This window comes from Vulpes vulpes, chromosome 4 (genome assembly GCF_048418805.1).
Source record: "Vulpes vulpes isolate BD-2025 chromosome 4, VulVul3, whole genome shotgun sequence".
NCBI lineage: Eukaryota > Metazoa > Chordata > Mammalia > Carnivora > Canidae > Vulpes > Vulpes vulpes.
Genome location: NC_132783.1, coordinates 35,026,103 through 35,040,355, shown reverse-complemented (window position 1 = coordinate 35,040,355; position 14,253 = coordinate 35,026,103). Strand labels below are relative to the sequence as shown.

Here is a 14,253-nt window from a genome sequence, read left to right as displayed (position 1 = left end):
GAAAGGACACATGAAGAATAAGCAAATATAACTGACATAGGAATAACTAGTTTTGAATTATTTTAAAAGGAAAATTCACTATAAAAACAAAGCACATTCCTAATTATATCAGCACACATATATTAAAAGAGTTGAGCATGCCCAGTTTAGCAAAGTGGTTGAGTATATGTGTTTGGGTGGAGTCCTGGATGGAGACCAGGGTGAGAGGAGACCACAGGAAGATGAGTATTCTTTAAAGTTTGGGATGCAGTTCCTTCATGTAATTCAAAATAAGACAACAAAAAAGTGTCAAAAAGCATTTTTAAAAAGTGTAAGAGATGAATAGGCTTTTAAAAATCAAGACAACTAATTCAGTAATTTCCTTTTGAAAACACAAATACTTTGACCTACTCAGTCTTCTCATTTTGAGGCCCCCATTTTGTTTAGGTCCTAAACACTTGCTTAATCTGCCTTTTGGTTAGTCTGCCTCTCTGCTACATATCATATATATAAAACTTCATAATCTTTGTAGTATAACTTTCTAGGGAAAAAAAATCATCGCTTCTATTTTACAGATGAGAGAATTGACACTTAATGGGTTCAGGTCATTTGCTTGAGATCACCTGCCTGGCAAATGGTGGAGACTCAAATTCTTTTTTTTAAATTTTTAAAATTTTTTTGAATTTATTATTATTTTTTTATTGGAGTTCAATTTGCCAACATATAGCATATCACCCATTGCTCATCCCGTCAGGGGACTCAAATTCTTTCCAAATACTGTACTCTGCTGCACCTTCTGAAATATAATATTCTAAAAATATCTTTACCTCTTCACCAATCACTGGAAGGAAGGGATGAATTCTTCTATTTCCCATGCAACTACCTGCCAAGGGAATTTACCTTTGTGTCAGATAGTAGGAGTCGAGCGTGGTTATCAGCATGCTGCCTGTACTGTATCCAGGTTAGAGGGGATAGGGGAATGTCCTGAGACGTTTCAAAGAGGCTGTACATCGTGATGACTTCTGTCATCCCTTACCACATGTGTTGCTTTGATGTGACCTTCAGTCATGGTGAAGAGCACTGCCAGGGGCTAATAGATAATATTCGGTGTAAAAAGGAAATGCCATTGGAAAGAGGAAATTTTTTTTCTGTGCTGTGCCAAATGTCATCGCTGGGGCTCCTCCTTTGTCACATGGAGGGAAAAGCATTCGTCCAGCTGCTTTTTTCTCTTTCTATATCATAGCAGTCATAGGATTTTCATCCAAGGATGCTTTCTTCTTCCTCTGCGGTTCAGTTGCATGAATGTCTCATCATGTGCAGGTGTTTTCTACACCATATTTTAAACATGATGATTAGATTTGGGGCAAGTTTTTAAATTTTGAGTAGAAATGCCAAGGCATGGGACGCCGGGGTGGCTCAGTGGTTGAGCACCTGCCTTTTGCTCAGGGCATGATCCCAGAGTCCCGGGATCGAATCCCACATCAGGCTCCCTGCATGGAGCCTGCTTCTCCCTCTGTCTGTGTCTCTGACTCTCTCTCTCTCTCTCTCTCTCTCTCTCTCTCTCTCTCTATGTCTCTCATGAATAAATGAAAAAAAAATCTTAAAAAAAAAAGAAATGCCAAGGCAAAGCAGAAAGCTTAAACAATTCACTAATGATGATGTAATTCCCTAAATAAGGACAACGCAACCAACCAGTCAGCAAAACGACAGTGTACTTGGAGCCATTTTCCAGAGTGACAAGGAGTTTGCATTTCCAATGGGACTCTATCACCTGGTCCTCTGACCAAGGACACTTATTTGTAAGATGGTGACCCTGGCTGGTTGAGTCATTAAAGCCTGTCCCAGTTAGTTAGCTGCATTCTATTGATGGATTTTATATCAAGGATTTGGGTGACATAATGAAAAATATAATTTGGCAAAAGATCCCAATGCCTTTTAAGTGGTAAATATTTCTTAAGTATCAGAGCTGAGCTCATAACATTCTGTTGTAAATTTGGTGAAGTTTTCGCCATTTGAGTAGGAAATGAATATTGGCATAATGTATTTACTTTCTGACCATCTATTTGATAAGAGAGGAACAGGCAGCCATAATCTCTTTGGATACTTACTGGAGATCTGGGTCAGGAGAATTCAGTGAAAGTGAAGCATGGAGCTAAGCAAAGTAGGTACCCTTCCCTCCACCCTGTCTACAGGAGACAGGCAACCACATTTTTCCCTCCTGCAAAACCTGGTAGGGCTGTTTTCTGCAAAATATGAACAGAACATTATAAGAAAACTTTTAAGCCATCTAATGTGAATGTCAGTTTATGGTAAATTCCACCTCATTGGCATTTGAGAGCCTCCCTGCCTGGCTTTTCCTACCCACTCCCACTAAATTGACATCTAGCAGTTAACACTCAAGCACAAATTCCCCAGTACAATTTGCCATTCCAGAAAAAATTACAGGGAAACCAACCTAGTTAGATCTACTTAGGTGAGACATCAACGAGAATGCAAACCAGCCTCAGTACTACATTTTTAGAGCTGAACAGACAACTTACAATAAACAGGCATGTGAGAAAAATAACAACATAAAAGAGAAAATCCAAGGCAAAGAAACAGAAAACATAGTGGGAGCAAATAATAATAATTGGGGAAAGTAAAGAGAAATCCAAAAAAGCCATAACAAATTAAACTTCCTCACACATACAACCTTTAATTATTGCTCTCATAGATTCAAGAATATGATCACCATAAACTAGAACAGAAAGCAATGAGAAAACAATAAGAAATCAGCAGTCAGAGTTTAAAAACATGATTTCCAAAGCATAACTTGGTTCTGACCTCCAGGAACCTGCTACCAATTACCAATAAGCTTATGGCTTCAGTCCTGCCCACTGATTTGTATTTTTATCAAGTCCTGGAGATATTGTTTAAAGTCCTAATATGTCTTGTGGATTTTCCATTTTTACATTGCATCTGTCATTTCTGTATGTGGAAATGCATCAAATCTTCAAGTTATTATGCCATCTTAACCCAAAGTCCCCATATTTCTATTTCAGTTTTTAAAAAATGAAACTAGGTAGTTTTAGTGCTATATAATACTTTTAGTAGAAATTTCATGAACCAAAAGTCCATTCTCTTTTTAAAAATATTTTATTTATGGGACACCTGAGTGGCTCAATGATTGAGCATCTGCCTTCGGCTCAGGGCATGATCCCAGGGTCTGAGGATCGAGTACCATATTGGGCTCCCTGTGACTTCTCCCTCTGTCTATGTCTCTGCCTCTCTCTCTGTGTCTCTCATAAATAAGTAAATAAAACCTTAGAAAAATATATTTTATTTATTTATTTGTGAGAGAGAATGAGAGAGAGAGCATGAATAAGGGGAGGGGCAGAAGGGAGAGAGAGGGAGAAGTAGGCTCCCTGCCTAGTGGGAGATCCACCTCAGGGCTCCATCCCAGAACCCTGACATCATCACCTGAGCCCAAGGCAGATGCTTAACTGACTGAGCCACCCTCATACCCCCAAAAGACCATTCTTAGCCACTTTGCTTCTGACAGTATTATTCTGGTACATTAATCATTTGCTACTCATAGTCAGATTATATTGTACAATCAAGAATCAATAGCACCCTGATTAAGCTCTCTTGGGTATGTTTGCCATTCTGGCAATAGATTCTTTATATAAGTAAACATGGAATCCAGACCTATGTTCTTCTTGTTTACTGGAGATTACATAGCAGATATTAGTAGTTGAACCATTCATTATGCTTAAAATGTCCTTGTTGCTCTTGAGAAAAAATTAGATTGAAGGACTCATCCCAAAAATTATTAGGAAGAAAGGTAACCAAGTTTGGAAGGTAGTTGAAGAGACTTTTAAGTTTAATTCTGTATATTTTCTTTTTCAAATACTATTTGCATTACATTTTGATTCGGTCCTGAAAAAACAGAATAACTTGAAGAATTACTCCAAGTAATTTGGCAACAATTAGGGCCAGCCATTGGTGGAAAAACTTTATAACTCTGTTGGTAAGAAATCACCTGAGGCCTTTTTCAGGTTTAGTTGATTGTTTAAGGGTTTTAAAGTAAATCGAATCTTTAGGTATTTATCCAAATAAAATGAAAACACTAACTTGAAAAGATATATGCACCCCTATGTTCATTGCAGCATTATTTACAATGGCCAAGATGTGAAAACAACTTAAGTGTCCATTGATGGATAGGTGGATAAATACACACACCTATATACACACAGAGGAATATTATCCATCCATTAAAGAATAAAATCTTGACATTTGTAACAACATAGGTGATCTTAAGAGCATTGTGCTAAGTGAAATAAGACAGAGAAATACTGTAAGATTTCACTTACATGTGGAAACTTAAAAACAAACAAAACAAAAATAAAAATAAACCAAAAAAACAGGCTCATAGATTCAGTACATACTGGAGGTTGCCAGAAGCAGGGAGTGGAGGGTGAGTATAATAGGTGAATGGGGTCAGAAGATACAAACTTCCAGTTATCAAATAAACAAGTTGTGGGAGTAAAAAAATAAAATAAACGAAATCACTGAATTCTACTTTAGAAAAACAAAAATTAAAAAGATCTGACAAGTACAAAATGTAGAGACTCTATGACTTTCCAGTTAAGTGAATTAACTCCTAAATTATCAATAAAATGCACTTTTTAAAAATAGGAGTCAAATTAGGGGATACAATGTCCTTGATAAATATGTCATTAACCTGATAGGTTAGTTCAGAGTTTTCCATTGAGCTATATTGTAGTCCATTTTCAAATCCAGGACATGGATTATGAATATATTTCTAAGTTTTAAAATTTAGAGGTTTAATACATTACTAGAAGTTTGGATGGAAAAAAGCAGGTAGAAAAAGGAAAATCACCCATATCTAATAGCTTTGTGAAGTATATTTGACCTATGACCTCAGTAACTTTGCCAGAATTTTTAGCTTTGCCCTAGTTTTCCAGAAACCAAATTCAGGACAAGTTAAGTGGAAAGGATGATCCTATTCCTGAGAAACAGTAAGTTCTAATTAGGACTTGAGTTTCTTTGGGCATTTGACCTCTGTCTTTTGTAAAGGAGGATATGCAGAAAGGAGGAGTTACCTTGCGGAGATTATTTCAACTCTAGTTAAATTCTCCTTGGCTTTCGTGATCAGAGGGAAGAAGTTGAGGGGGACTAACACAGTGCTGGTATTACCCATGGAATTAGGTTTATGCTATAACCATATTAATTGATTAATTCAGTTAAAGAGATTATATTGTGCCTGCTTCCAAAAAGTTACTGGATGATTCCTGAATAGGTGCATTGGAATTATACCTTTGAATGAATCCTTCCTACTTGCCTATGTCTTCTTGCTTTTGGCTTTAGCCCATTATTTGTCTGTATTGGAAAGATTGGTTGAGGGCAGCAAATACATGTATTGTTGGGGTTTTTAAAAATAAACTTTATTTTTTAGAGCAGTTTTAGATTTTATGCCATGGATTTTAATTTATGCATTCCCCTACATAGAAATAGTCTTATTAGAAATAAGTTTCATTGTTTTAATACTCAGATATGTTCTTAAACTTCTTATTTTGAAATAATTTTAGATTTACAGGGATTACAAAGATACAACAAAGTCCCTATGTGACATTCACTCAGTTTCTGCCAAAGTTAGCATCTTACAAAATTAGTTATCATACATTCATCAAAACTAAGAAATTAGTATTTGTACAAAACTATTAACTAGGTTACAGACTTTATTTGAATTTCACCAGTTTTTTCACTACTGTACTTTTTCTGTTCCAGGACCCAATAGATACTACCACATTGTATTTAGTCATGATATCTCCTCAATTTTGTCCAGTCTGTGTCATTTTCTCAGTCTTTCCTTGTTTTTAATGATATGGATACTTTGGAAGAGTACTGGTTGGATATTTTGTACCATATCCTTCGATTTGAGTTTGTCTGATGTTTTCTCATGATTAGAGTGGGGTTTTGGATTTGGAAGAAAAATACCATAGAGATAAGGTACCCCTCTCATTAGATCATATCAGGGTATATGCTATCAACACAACATATTACTGGTGAGGCTAACGTTGATCACTTGGTTAAGGTGATGTCTGTTATGTTTCCATAGTATAAATTACTACAAGCCATTCCCAAAAGGAAAGGGATTAATCCCCACTTCCTGGAAGGAGGACTATCAGAGAATTTATGGAGATATATTTTACCCACCTCAGTGATGAATAAATATTTATAGGAAGAGGTAACTAAATGTTATGTACTGGGGGGCAGCCCTGGTGGCACAGCGGTTTGGCGCTGCCTGCAGCCTGGGTTGTGATCCTGGAGACCCAGGATCAAGTCCCACATCGGGCTCCCTGCATGGAGCCTGCTTCTCCCTCTGCCTGTGTCTCTGCCTCTCTCTCTCTCTCTCTCTGTGTCTATGAATAAATAAAATCTTTAAAAAAAATAAATGTTATGTACTGGGGCACCTGCCTGGCTCAGTCGGTTAAGAGTCTGCCTTTGGCTCAGGTCATGATCCTGGGGTCCTGGGACCAACCCCCACATTGGGCTCCCTGCTCAGCAGAAAGTCTGCTTCTTCCTCTCCCTCTGCTGCTCCCTCTGCTTGTGAGCTCTCTCTCTCTCTCTCTCTGTCAAATAAATAAATAAAATCTTTAAAAAAAAAAAGCTTATGTACCTATTTGATTTCTCCTTAAAGCTTTGACCATTCATTGTCACATTGCTCAGTGTGCACAAGGAGGAGGCTAAACCCCGAAGGGAATGAAAGATGAAGTTTTCTTAAAAACTTCAGTTGAGACGTGAAACAGGTGGTCGCCACTGTCCAGCATCACCCAAGTGTGTTTTCAGGTCTTGGCTGGTCATACCATCTCTTTCAATGCCAAACACAGCACCCTCTGTTACAGGGGCCTTGCAAAGGTCCTGGGTTCTATACAGGGGAGTGCCTACTTGGAACAGTTCAGATAAGACTATAAAATCTCAAGAGATGATCAGGTGCTAAATCTGCTAAACAATCAACAATGGAAAGGCAGGGTGTTACATATTTATAAAATGTAAATATTAGGGAAAGTGTTATTATGCCAGGACAAGAGGAGTACACAGATAAGCAATAGACTTACGTTCTTGGGACATTCCTGGGCAAACCTGGCTGATGTGGTTACCCTTATCAATAGAAAACACTTAACAGACAAGGACAATAGGACATGGATCCAGGGCACAGCTGATTTGCAGTGCTCTCAGGTGGCAGTGGGAAACTTGCAGGCACTGGCTTGGCTTCTGACCAGGGCGGTGGTGACAGCTGTGGCTGGCCTTCTGTTCAGGCTGATGCCTCTCTGTTCATAAGGTCATTCTATGTTCAGTGCCTTCACCTCAGACCCTAACGTGCTCTTCAAGAACCCCAACCCATCCACCTCACTATCCCTCTCTTGGTGCAGGCAAGTCTCATGTAGTTTTTTGAGGGAGAGCTGGATCTTCCTCTGTTCTCTTTCCAATCTATTGTTATAGTATAAATTCTGCTGTTTGTTTTTTTCTTGGCCTTCTGCTTTTATTTCCAAAAGCCTTCTAGCTACCCTTTTGCAAATTGAAAGGTTTTGGCTTTCAGATGTATTGTGTGGGCATGAAAAGCCTATTTTGGCAGTCAAAAATGTTTTACTTTTTTTCCCCTCTGTGTTGTCCTACTGTCCCTGAGGGTTATGTAGTGATCACTCACATATAAGGAAATGCAGACAAAGAAAATCACAGAGGTTAATAATTCAATGTATTATCTGCAACGACACCAGTGTTCTCGATGGGACGCATAAAACTCTTACACGTCAAGCACTGCTTTATGACTAGTTTATTTAATGCTCCCAATTACTCCATGGGCTAAGGGCTCTTGTTATCTCAAATTTGCAGCTGGGAAAAGTCAGGTTCCACTCTTAGAGTAGAGAGAAGAGGCAGCATGATACAGTAAAAACCCAACATTGGACTGAAGACTATGTCATCATTTTTCTCATGTACACAATGAGGAAGTTTATTTTAAAAACCCTTCAAATTCTAAAATATGAAATAGGGATCTACAGTTCTTATCTAAAACCGGGGGGCTAGTTGTAAGTTAATATTCAGAAATTTTCACACTCGTACAGGTAATATGGTACCACTACTGCATATGTTTGAGTAACTGCAGCAGGATCTGGGGAAGTGCCTTACAATCAGTCATATTTCTGCAGCAATGTTTTTGTGGTGAGATAAAGATTATAAAAACACTACTATTTGTTCAGGTTGAACAAGACTGCCCAATTAGTTTGCTCTGAACATATAAAAAGCTTTTTTATTTTCAGAACTCTTTGGATTCTATAATTGTGCAAACTGGAATAGTGGAACTTATCAGTGAGGCGACATATTATATTCTAGTGTTGTCAATAGTGCCAGATTCATAGAATTAATGTGTAGAATGAGACAGTGCATGGAAAGGGCTTATCACATTACCTGGAAATCTTAAGCACTCAGTAGGTCTAATGATTAATCATAATGATGACACATAAAGGAAGCGGCAGTAACCAGGCAGGTTCTTAATTCTTGTTGACATAAGTTCCATCTCTCAATTTCCTGGAGACACTTGAATGAAAGGGACAATAGTAAGAACTATGAAAGCCTTCCCATATGATGAGAAAAGTAACAACAACAACGATAAAATAGATATATCGCACCTCCTCAAAGAGTAATCAGCTGAATATACACATTGGAAAGCACAGACTTTACATCTGATACCAGATCCATAGATTCAGTACTTTGAGGTATGACTAATGGTATCTAACAGTGGTATATCTAGGTAATTTAATTACTTAAGGAACTTATTACCTCTAAAAACTAAATATATGAATGCAAATTAGGTTCTTGAAGGCTTACACACTTTATATTTTATATAAGATTATAAAGTTTAAATATAAACTTGATATTTGACCTTTAACAGAGTCCTGGCATAATAAAGGATATATGACTCTTCTAGAAGGCAAGAAAGAAGAAAGAATATACATGCATATCCCCCTCCTAGCTCTGTGCTGTTTCAGTATTGCCAGTCATATGCTTAAAAAAGTCATCTCAGTGAAGCAAGCTTGTGAACTAGAAAGATGGCAATTATTACAAAGTGATGACAATTCAGGGGTAATTTCCTAACTTTGTCACAGACAGAAGCACTGTGGCTTAGCTGACGATGGAGGAAGGCTAGCCATCTTTGCTAAAGCCCACAGAAAGGAGAGGGAGGTGCAGATGGAATGTAAGCTGAAGATGAAGTTGGAGAGCAGGAAAGGCTGAGCAGAGGACAAGTGCAGGCAGCAGCAGAGAGAAGGATGTTTAAGTCACCAAATCCGAACATTGCAGATGATCTGCTATTAAATGGATCTTGAAGCTTCCAATAGCACACAATATTGGCATGATGGTAGAGTCTTTAACGTCAGAATGTATTTGTTACATATCATAGATAGGACACACTCTAGATAAACTTTGGATGATTATGTTACAAGATTAATGGCTAAATCTACATATTCTGTGATTGGTTTGCTTAGGCGATCAGAGCAATAGTCATAAAATATGACTGATGACAGATCACAGGTGATCTTCAGACTGGCCAGACTGTGAAGACAGAACATTATGCCGTGGTGTTGGTTTTCTCAGAAACGAAAGAGGAAGGGGCTACTTTCATTCTGATTCAATTTAGATTAACATCAATCCAACAAGAGAAATATGGAGAGTGAGGAAAACCAGATTATATTGTCTCAGAAGCATTCTGTGTGAAGGGAGTCAACCTACAAGTATGAGAGGGAAGATTGGGTACAAAGAGCAGAGTCTCTCCTCCTGGTTGTTCCACCTGGGGTTCCCACTGTTATCTGTTCTTCCTCTTTCTCCCTTTTTCTCAACCCTCTTTCATTCTTCAAACATCATGTGTGGAACAAAAGTAGTGTGTAGACAACAGTGGAGTAAGTCAAGAGGAACTACCCTTCCTGAAGTTTTTAATGGTAGAGAACAGATATGGTAGAGATTCTGAGGGAGTTTTGAAAGTCTAATTCACAACTGAAAAGTTCTGAGAATCTTAGTACAATATGGCAATCCTGTCTGAACATGATGGTTTTGATTTCATAGGGGGCAATTACCTTTGCTCTGTACAGTGGCCACCAGCTGGATCCTTAGTTTCACTTAACTTCTTGGAAAATGCATGGTTACTGTTCATAAAGAGAATGAGAACAGTAAGAAAATGTATCAACTATCCTGGTTACTGAAAAAAACAAAAACAAAACCAAGCCCAAGACAAATCTCAAAGAATGCTGGGATGGTTGTTGAGTGAGTTGTGTTGCCTTTGGAGATGAAGATGAACACATCTTTACTTTTGCAAATAAAGCAAGAATGTCAACTACCCAGGGGATGTGCGAACAGTGAGCCAGCTCTGGTAATTTCAGGGATGCTCTTTCAGTACTTGTCCTTTAAATTCTTGGATCTTTTTTCTGTTTTTCACATCTAAGAAAAGATGGCCTGCAATGTGTGCCTAAGAGAACACCAAAACTGGCAATACTTTTGGAATAATAAAGGAAGAAAGTAGGCATAATTTCTCTTTCTGTTTTCTGTTTTTAAAATGATGAGTCACCTGTTCCATTTGGGTAGATGGGCTTGAATTTACCAAATAACTGCATATTTTGCTTTACTTGAGGGTTTTGAATCAGGTCTTAATTTTAGCAAATATGCTTCATTTGAATTCCTCACAAACTTTTTTTTTTAAAGTTTTATTTTTTTAGAGAAGTTTTAGGTTTACAATTAAATTGAAGGAAAGGTACAAAGATTTTACATAAACCCTTTTCCCCCACATATGCAGAGTCTCCCCCATTATCACGATCACTCCCTCAAATAGTACATTTTTTCTTTTTTCTTTTTCTTTTCTTTTTTTTTTTTAGGGTATAAAAATTTATTACAAGTACAGAATATGACCATTAACGAATGCAGACAGGCTAGGACACAATGATACTGGATGGAAGATGGCTAGCTCTTTGGGAAGTGAACAGGTTTGGGTGGCTCGGAGCCTCATGCCACATGGAATGGTCAGTCAGAGGGAGAGCGCATGCCAAACACTGCAGGAGATCAGAGCACCAGTGACTGCTCTGTGTGTCCAATGCCTTCCCCATCTGATCTGGGGCTTCAAAGGATGCCACACCCAGAAGCAAGCAACTGAAGCAGAGAGGATTCCTAAGGTGGCCCAGGCTTGTCTCTGAAGTCACGGCAACACCATTTTAAGCAATATGTTTAACTGGATGATTTCCACAAACTATACATGAAGTTTCTAACCATCACAATTCAGTGAAGTACAAAACATTAAGTTACAGGCTGTGGGAAGAGAAGGCAACACCAGTGGTGGCACCTTCCAATCCTGGTTGGTCTAAGAGTAGGGGATGGGGAAGGTATCGTTTTAAACTGAGCCCCTCATTTCAATGTACAAAAGAATTACTCTGATCAATATTAAATTGTATTGAAAACAAAATGGACTAAGAAGCAACTACTACTCTATGTTGGGGTGGAAATGGGAGGAAAGAATGAGTCCTTCAAAGCAGGAGGGGAGACAGTTGGGAAAAGGTTCTGTGGCTGTGACCCCAGGTGGTCACTCACGCTGCTCCATTTTTACTTTGGGTGGTCTCAGGAAGGGCCGATTTTTCTTCTCTTTCTTCCCCTTTGTATTTGCTTGGGAGTTTCGCCAGCTGTCCACAAGGCCATCTCCACTTTCCTCGGAGTTTTTCTGCCACTCCCTTTCTCGTTTGGCTTTTTCTTGAGCTTCAATGTCTTCTTCCCTTTGTTGCTTCCTTTCGTGCATCTCTTTGGCTTCTCTCTCTTTCCTTTTAATTTCCAGCTCAGCAAAGAGTTTCATGGTCTGTTTATATACTGCTTGTTTGAACAGCTCAGGGTCATCCTCCTCCACATTTGTAGGTTTTCCTTCCTTCTTTAATTGCTTTTCTCTCTCTTTCACAGTGTGTTCCACGTATTCTTTTCCTGCCTGAATTACATCCAGGGTCCTCTTCTTTTGTTCCTGATCCAGTAGCAACTTGTAAGCTTTGTCCACAGCTTCAAAAGCCTTTTGTGCTCTGTCAGCATCATCTTGATTTTTGTCGGGGTGTACCTATACGGATAACTGTCGAAACCTCTTTTTTATTTCTTCATCTGTCACTTCAGGATCTATCTGAAGAACCTCAAATGGGTTCAAATTGAAGTAGGAAGAACCAAGACGGGTCAATCTTTCAATCTGATTTTTGGATGTTAGAACGGAATCTCTCTTCTCTATCTGTTTCACCTCACTGTAAAAGGTCATAAATGCTTCCTCGGTGCTCCCTCTGCCAGCCGAAGCCCCGCTCTCTCCTGGAGCTGCCGTTTCCCTGGCCCAGCAACCACGTGACTCCTCTTTTTTCTTTTTCATTTTTTTCATTTTTTTTTTTTAAGCAAAAATGAACCTACATTGACACATCATAGTATTCCAAGTCCATAACTTACCTTTGGGATCACTCTTGGTGTTATATGTTCTGTATCATCAAATGTTTGATGACATATAACTATTAGTATTATATCATACAGAGTATTTTCACTGACCTAAAAGTCTTCTGTGCTCCATTTATTCATATTTCCTTCTTCCTCTGCCTCCCAGCCCCTAGCAATTACTGATCTCTTTATTGTCTCCATAGGTTTTCCTCTTCCAAAATTAATATAGTTGGAATGAAACAGTATGAAGCCTTTTCATAATGGCTCTTTCAGTTAGTAATATGTATTTAAGGTTTCTCCCTGTCTTTTCATGGCTTTGTAGCTCATTTCTTTTTAGCAGTGTATAATATTCCATTGTCTAGATGGACCACAATTTATCCATTACCTGCTTCAGGACATCTTGGCTTCTCTCAAGCATTGGGAATTGCGAGTAAAACTGCTATAAATATCTATGTGCAGGTATTTGTTGTACGTGTTGTAAAGTCTTTTAGTTAAATACAAAGGAGCACAATTCTGGATCACATAGCAAGAGCATATTCAGTTTTGTAAGAAACTGCCAAATTGTTTTCCAAATAGGCTATACCATTTTGCATTCCCACCAGCAGCATACGGGGAGTTCCTGTCACTCATGTCCTCACTAGCATTTGGTGTTGTCTGTGTTCCTGATTTTGGCATTCAAGTAGGTGTGTAGTGGCATCTTATTGTTGTTTTAACTTGTATCTTCTTGATGACATCTGATGTGGAGCATCCTTTTGTATATGGATTTACCACCTCTGTATCTTCATTGATGAAGTGTTTGTTAAGGTCTTTGGCCCATATTTTAATCAGGTTGTTTTCTTCTTGTGGAGTTGTAAGAGTTCTTTGTGTATTTTGGCTAATAGTCTAATAGTCCTTTATCAGGTGTGTCTCTTGCAAATTTTTTACCCCAGTCTTTGGCTTGTCTTCTCCTTCTCTTGACATTGTCTCCCACAAAGTAGAAGTTTTAAATGATGTCAATTATCAGTTATTTCTTTCATAGATCAAGCCTTGGGTTACATCTAAGAAGTCATACTCATATCAAAGGACATCCAGGTTTTCTCCTATGTTATTTTCTAGGAGTTTTATAGCTTTACATTTTACATTTAGGTCTGATCCATCTTGAGTTCATTTTTGTGAAGTGTTTTGAGTCTGTATCTAAATTTATTTCTTTTTTGCATGTGGATGGATATTCAATTGTTCTAGCACCATTTGTTAAAAAGACTATCTTTCATTGTATCTTTCATTTTATTGCTTTTGCTTCTTTATCAAAGAACAATTGACTATATGTATTGGTCTATTTCTAGACCCTCCATTGTGTTGTATTGATCTATTTATATATTCTTTTGCTAATACTGCACTGTCTTGATTAGTGTAGCTTTATAGTAAGTCTTTAAGTCAGGTAGTATTAGTCCTCCAACTTTGTTTTTATCCTTCAATATCATGTTAGCTATTCTGGGTCATATGTGTTGAAATTGGGGGATAAAAAGTCTATGCTTGGATTTGATTTATAAATCATGTCATAGGGACATGAAATAACATCTTAGAGACTTAGAGAATTGATGCTTCCCTCTCAGAATACTTTGAATCACTGTATTTTAGACTACTCTGAGAGCAAAATAGTTAAAATATTAAAAGGGCAATTTGGACAGTAATGGATAGAAGAGTACAAGTGGAAAAAATGTATCCAGGGGCTCTTTAGATGAGAAAAATCATATGATTCATTTCCTCAAAAACAAACTACTCAGAAGTAAGCAAGTAGGTAGGTAGGTA

The 14,253-nt window shown here is 38.0% G+C and overlaps 1 protein-coding gene, 1 long non-coding RNA gene and 1 pseudogene across 2 annotated transcripts in view; 1 reads left to right on the top strand and 2 right to left on the bottom strand.

The window, feature by feature from the left end:
* The window catches only part of ENPEP (glutamyl aminopeptidase), an 85,360-nt gene that overhangs the window by 14,354 nt on the left and 56,753 nt on the right, over positions 1-14,253 (top strand). The window lies entirely within an intron of this gene.
* Positions 633-10,182, bottom strand: LOC112930985 (uncharacterized). The gene is made up of 3 exons (XR_003237244.2): positions 10,110-10,182; positions 8,449-8,577; positions 633-2,222 (listed from the first exon to the last, which is right to left on the bottom strand). It is a non-coding gene; the product is annotated as an uncharacterized lncRNA (long non-coding RNA).
* Positions 11,504-12,406, bottom strand: LOC112930965 (dnaJ homolog subfamily C member 8 pseudogene; annotated as a pseudogene).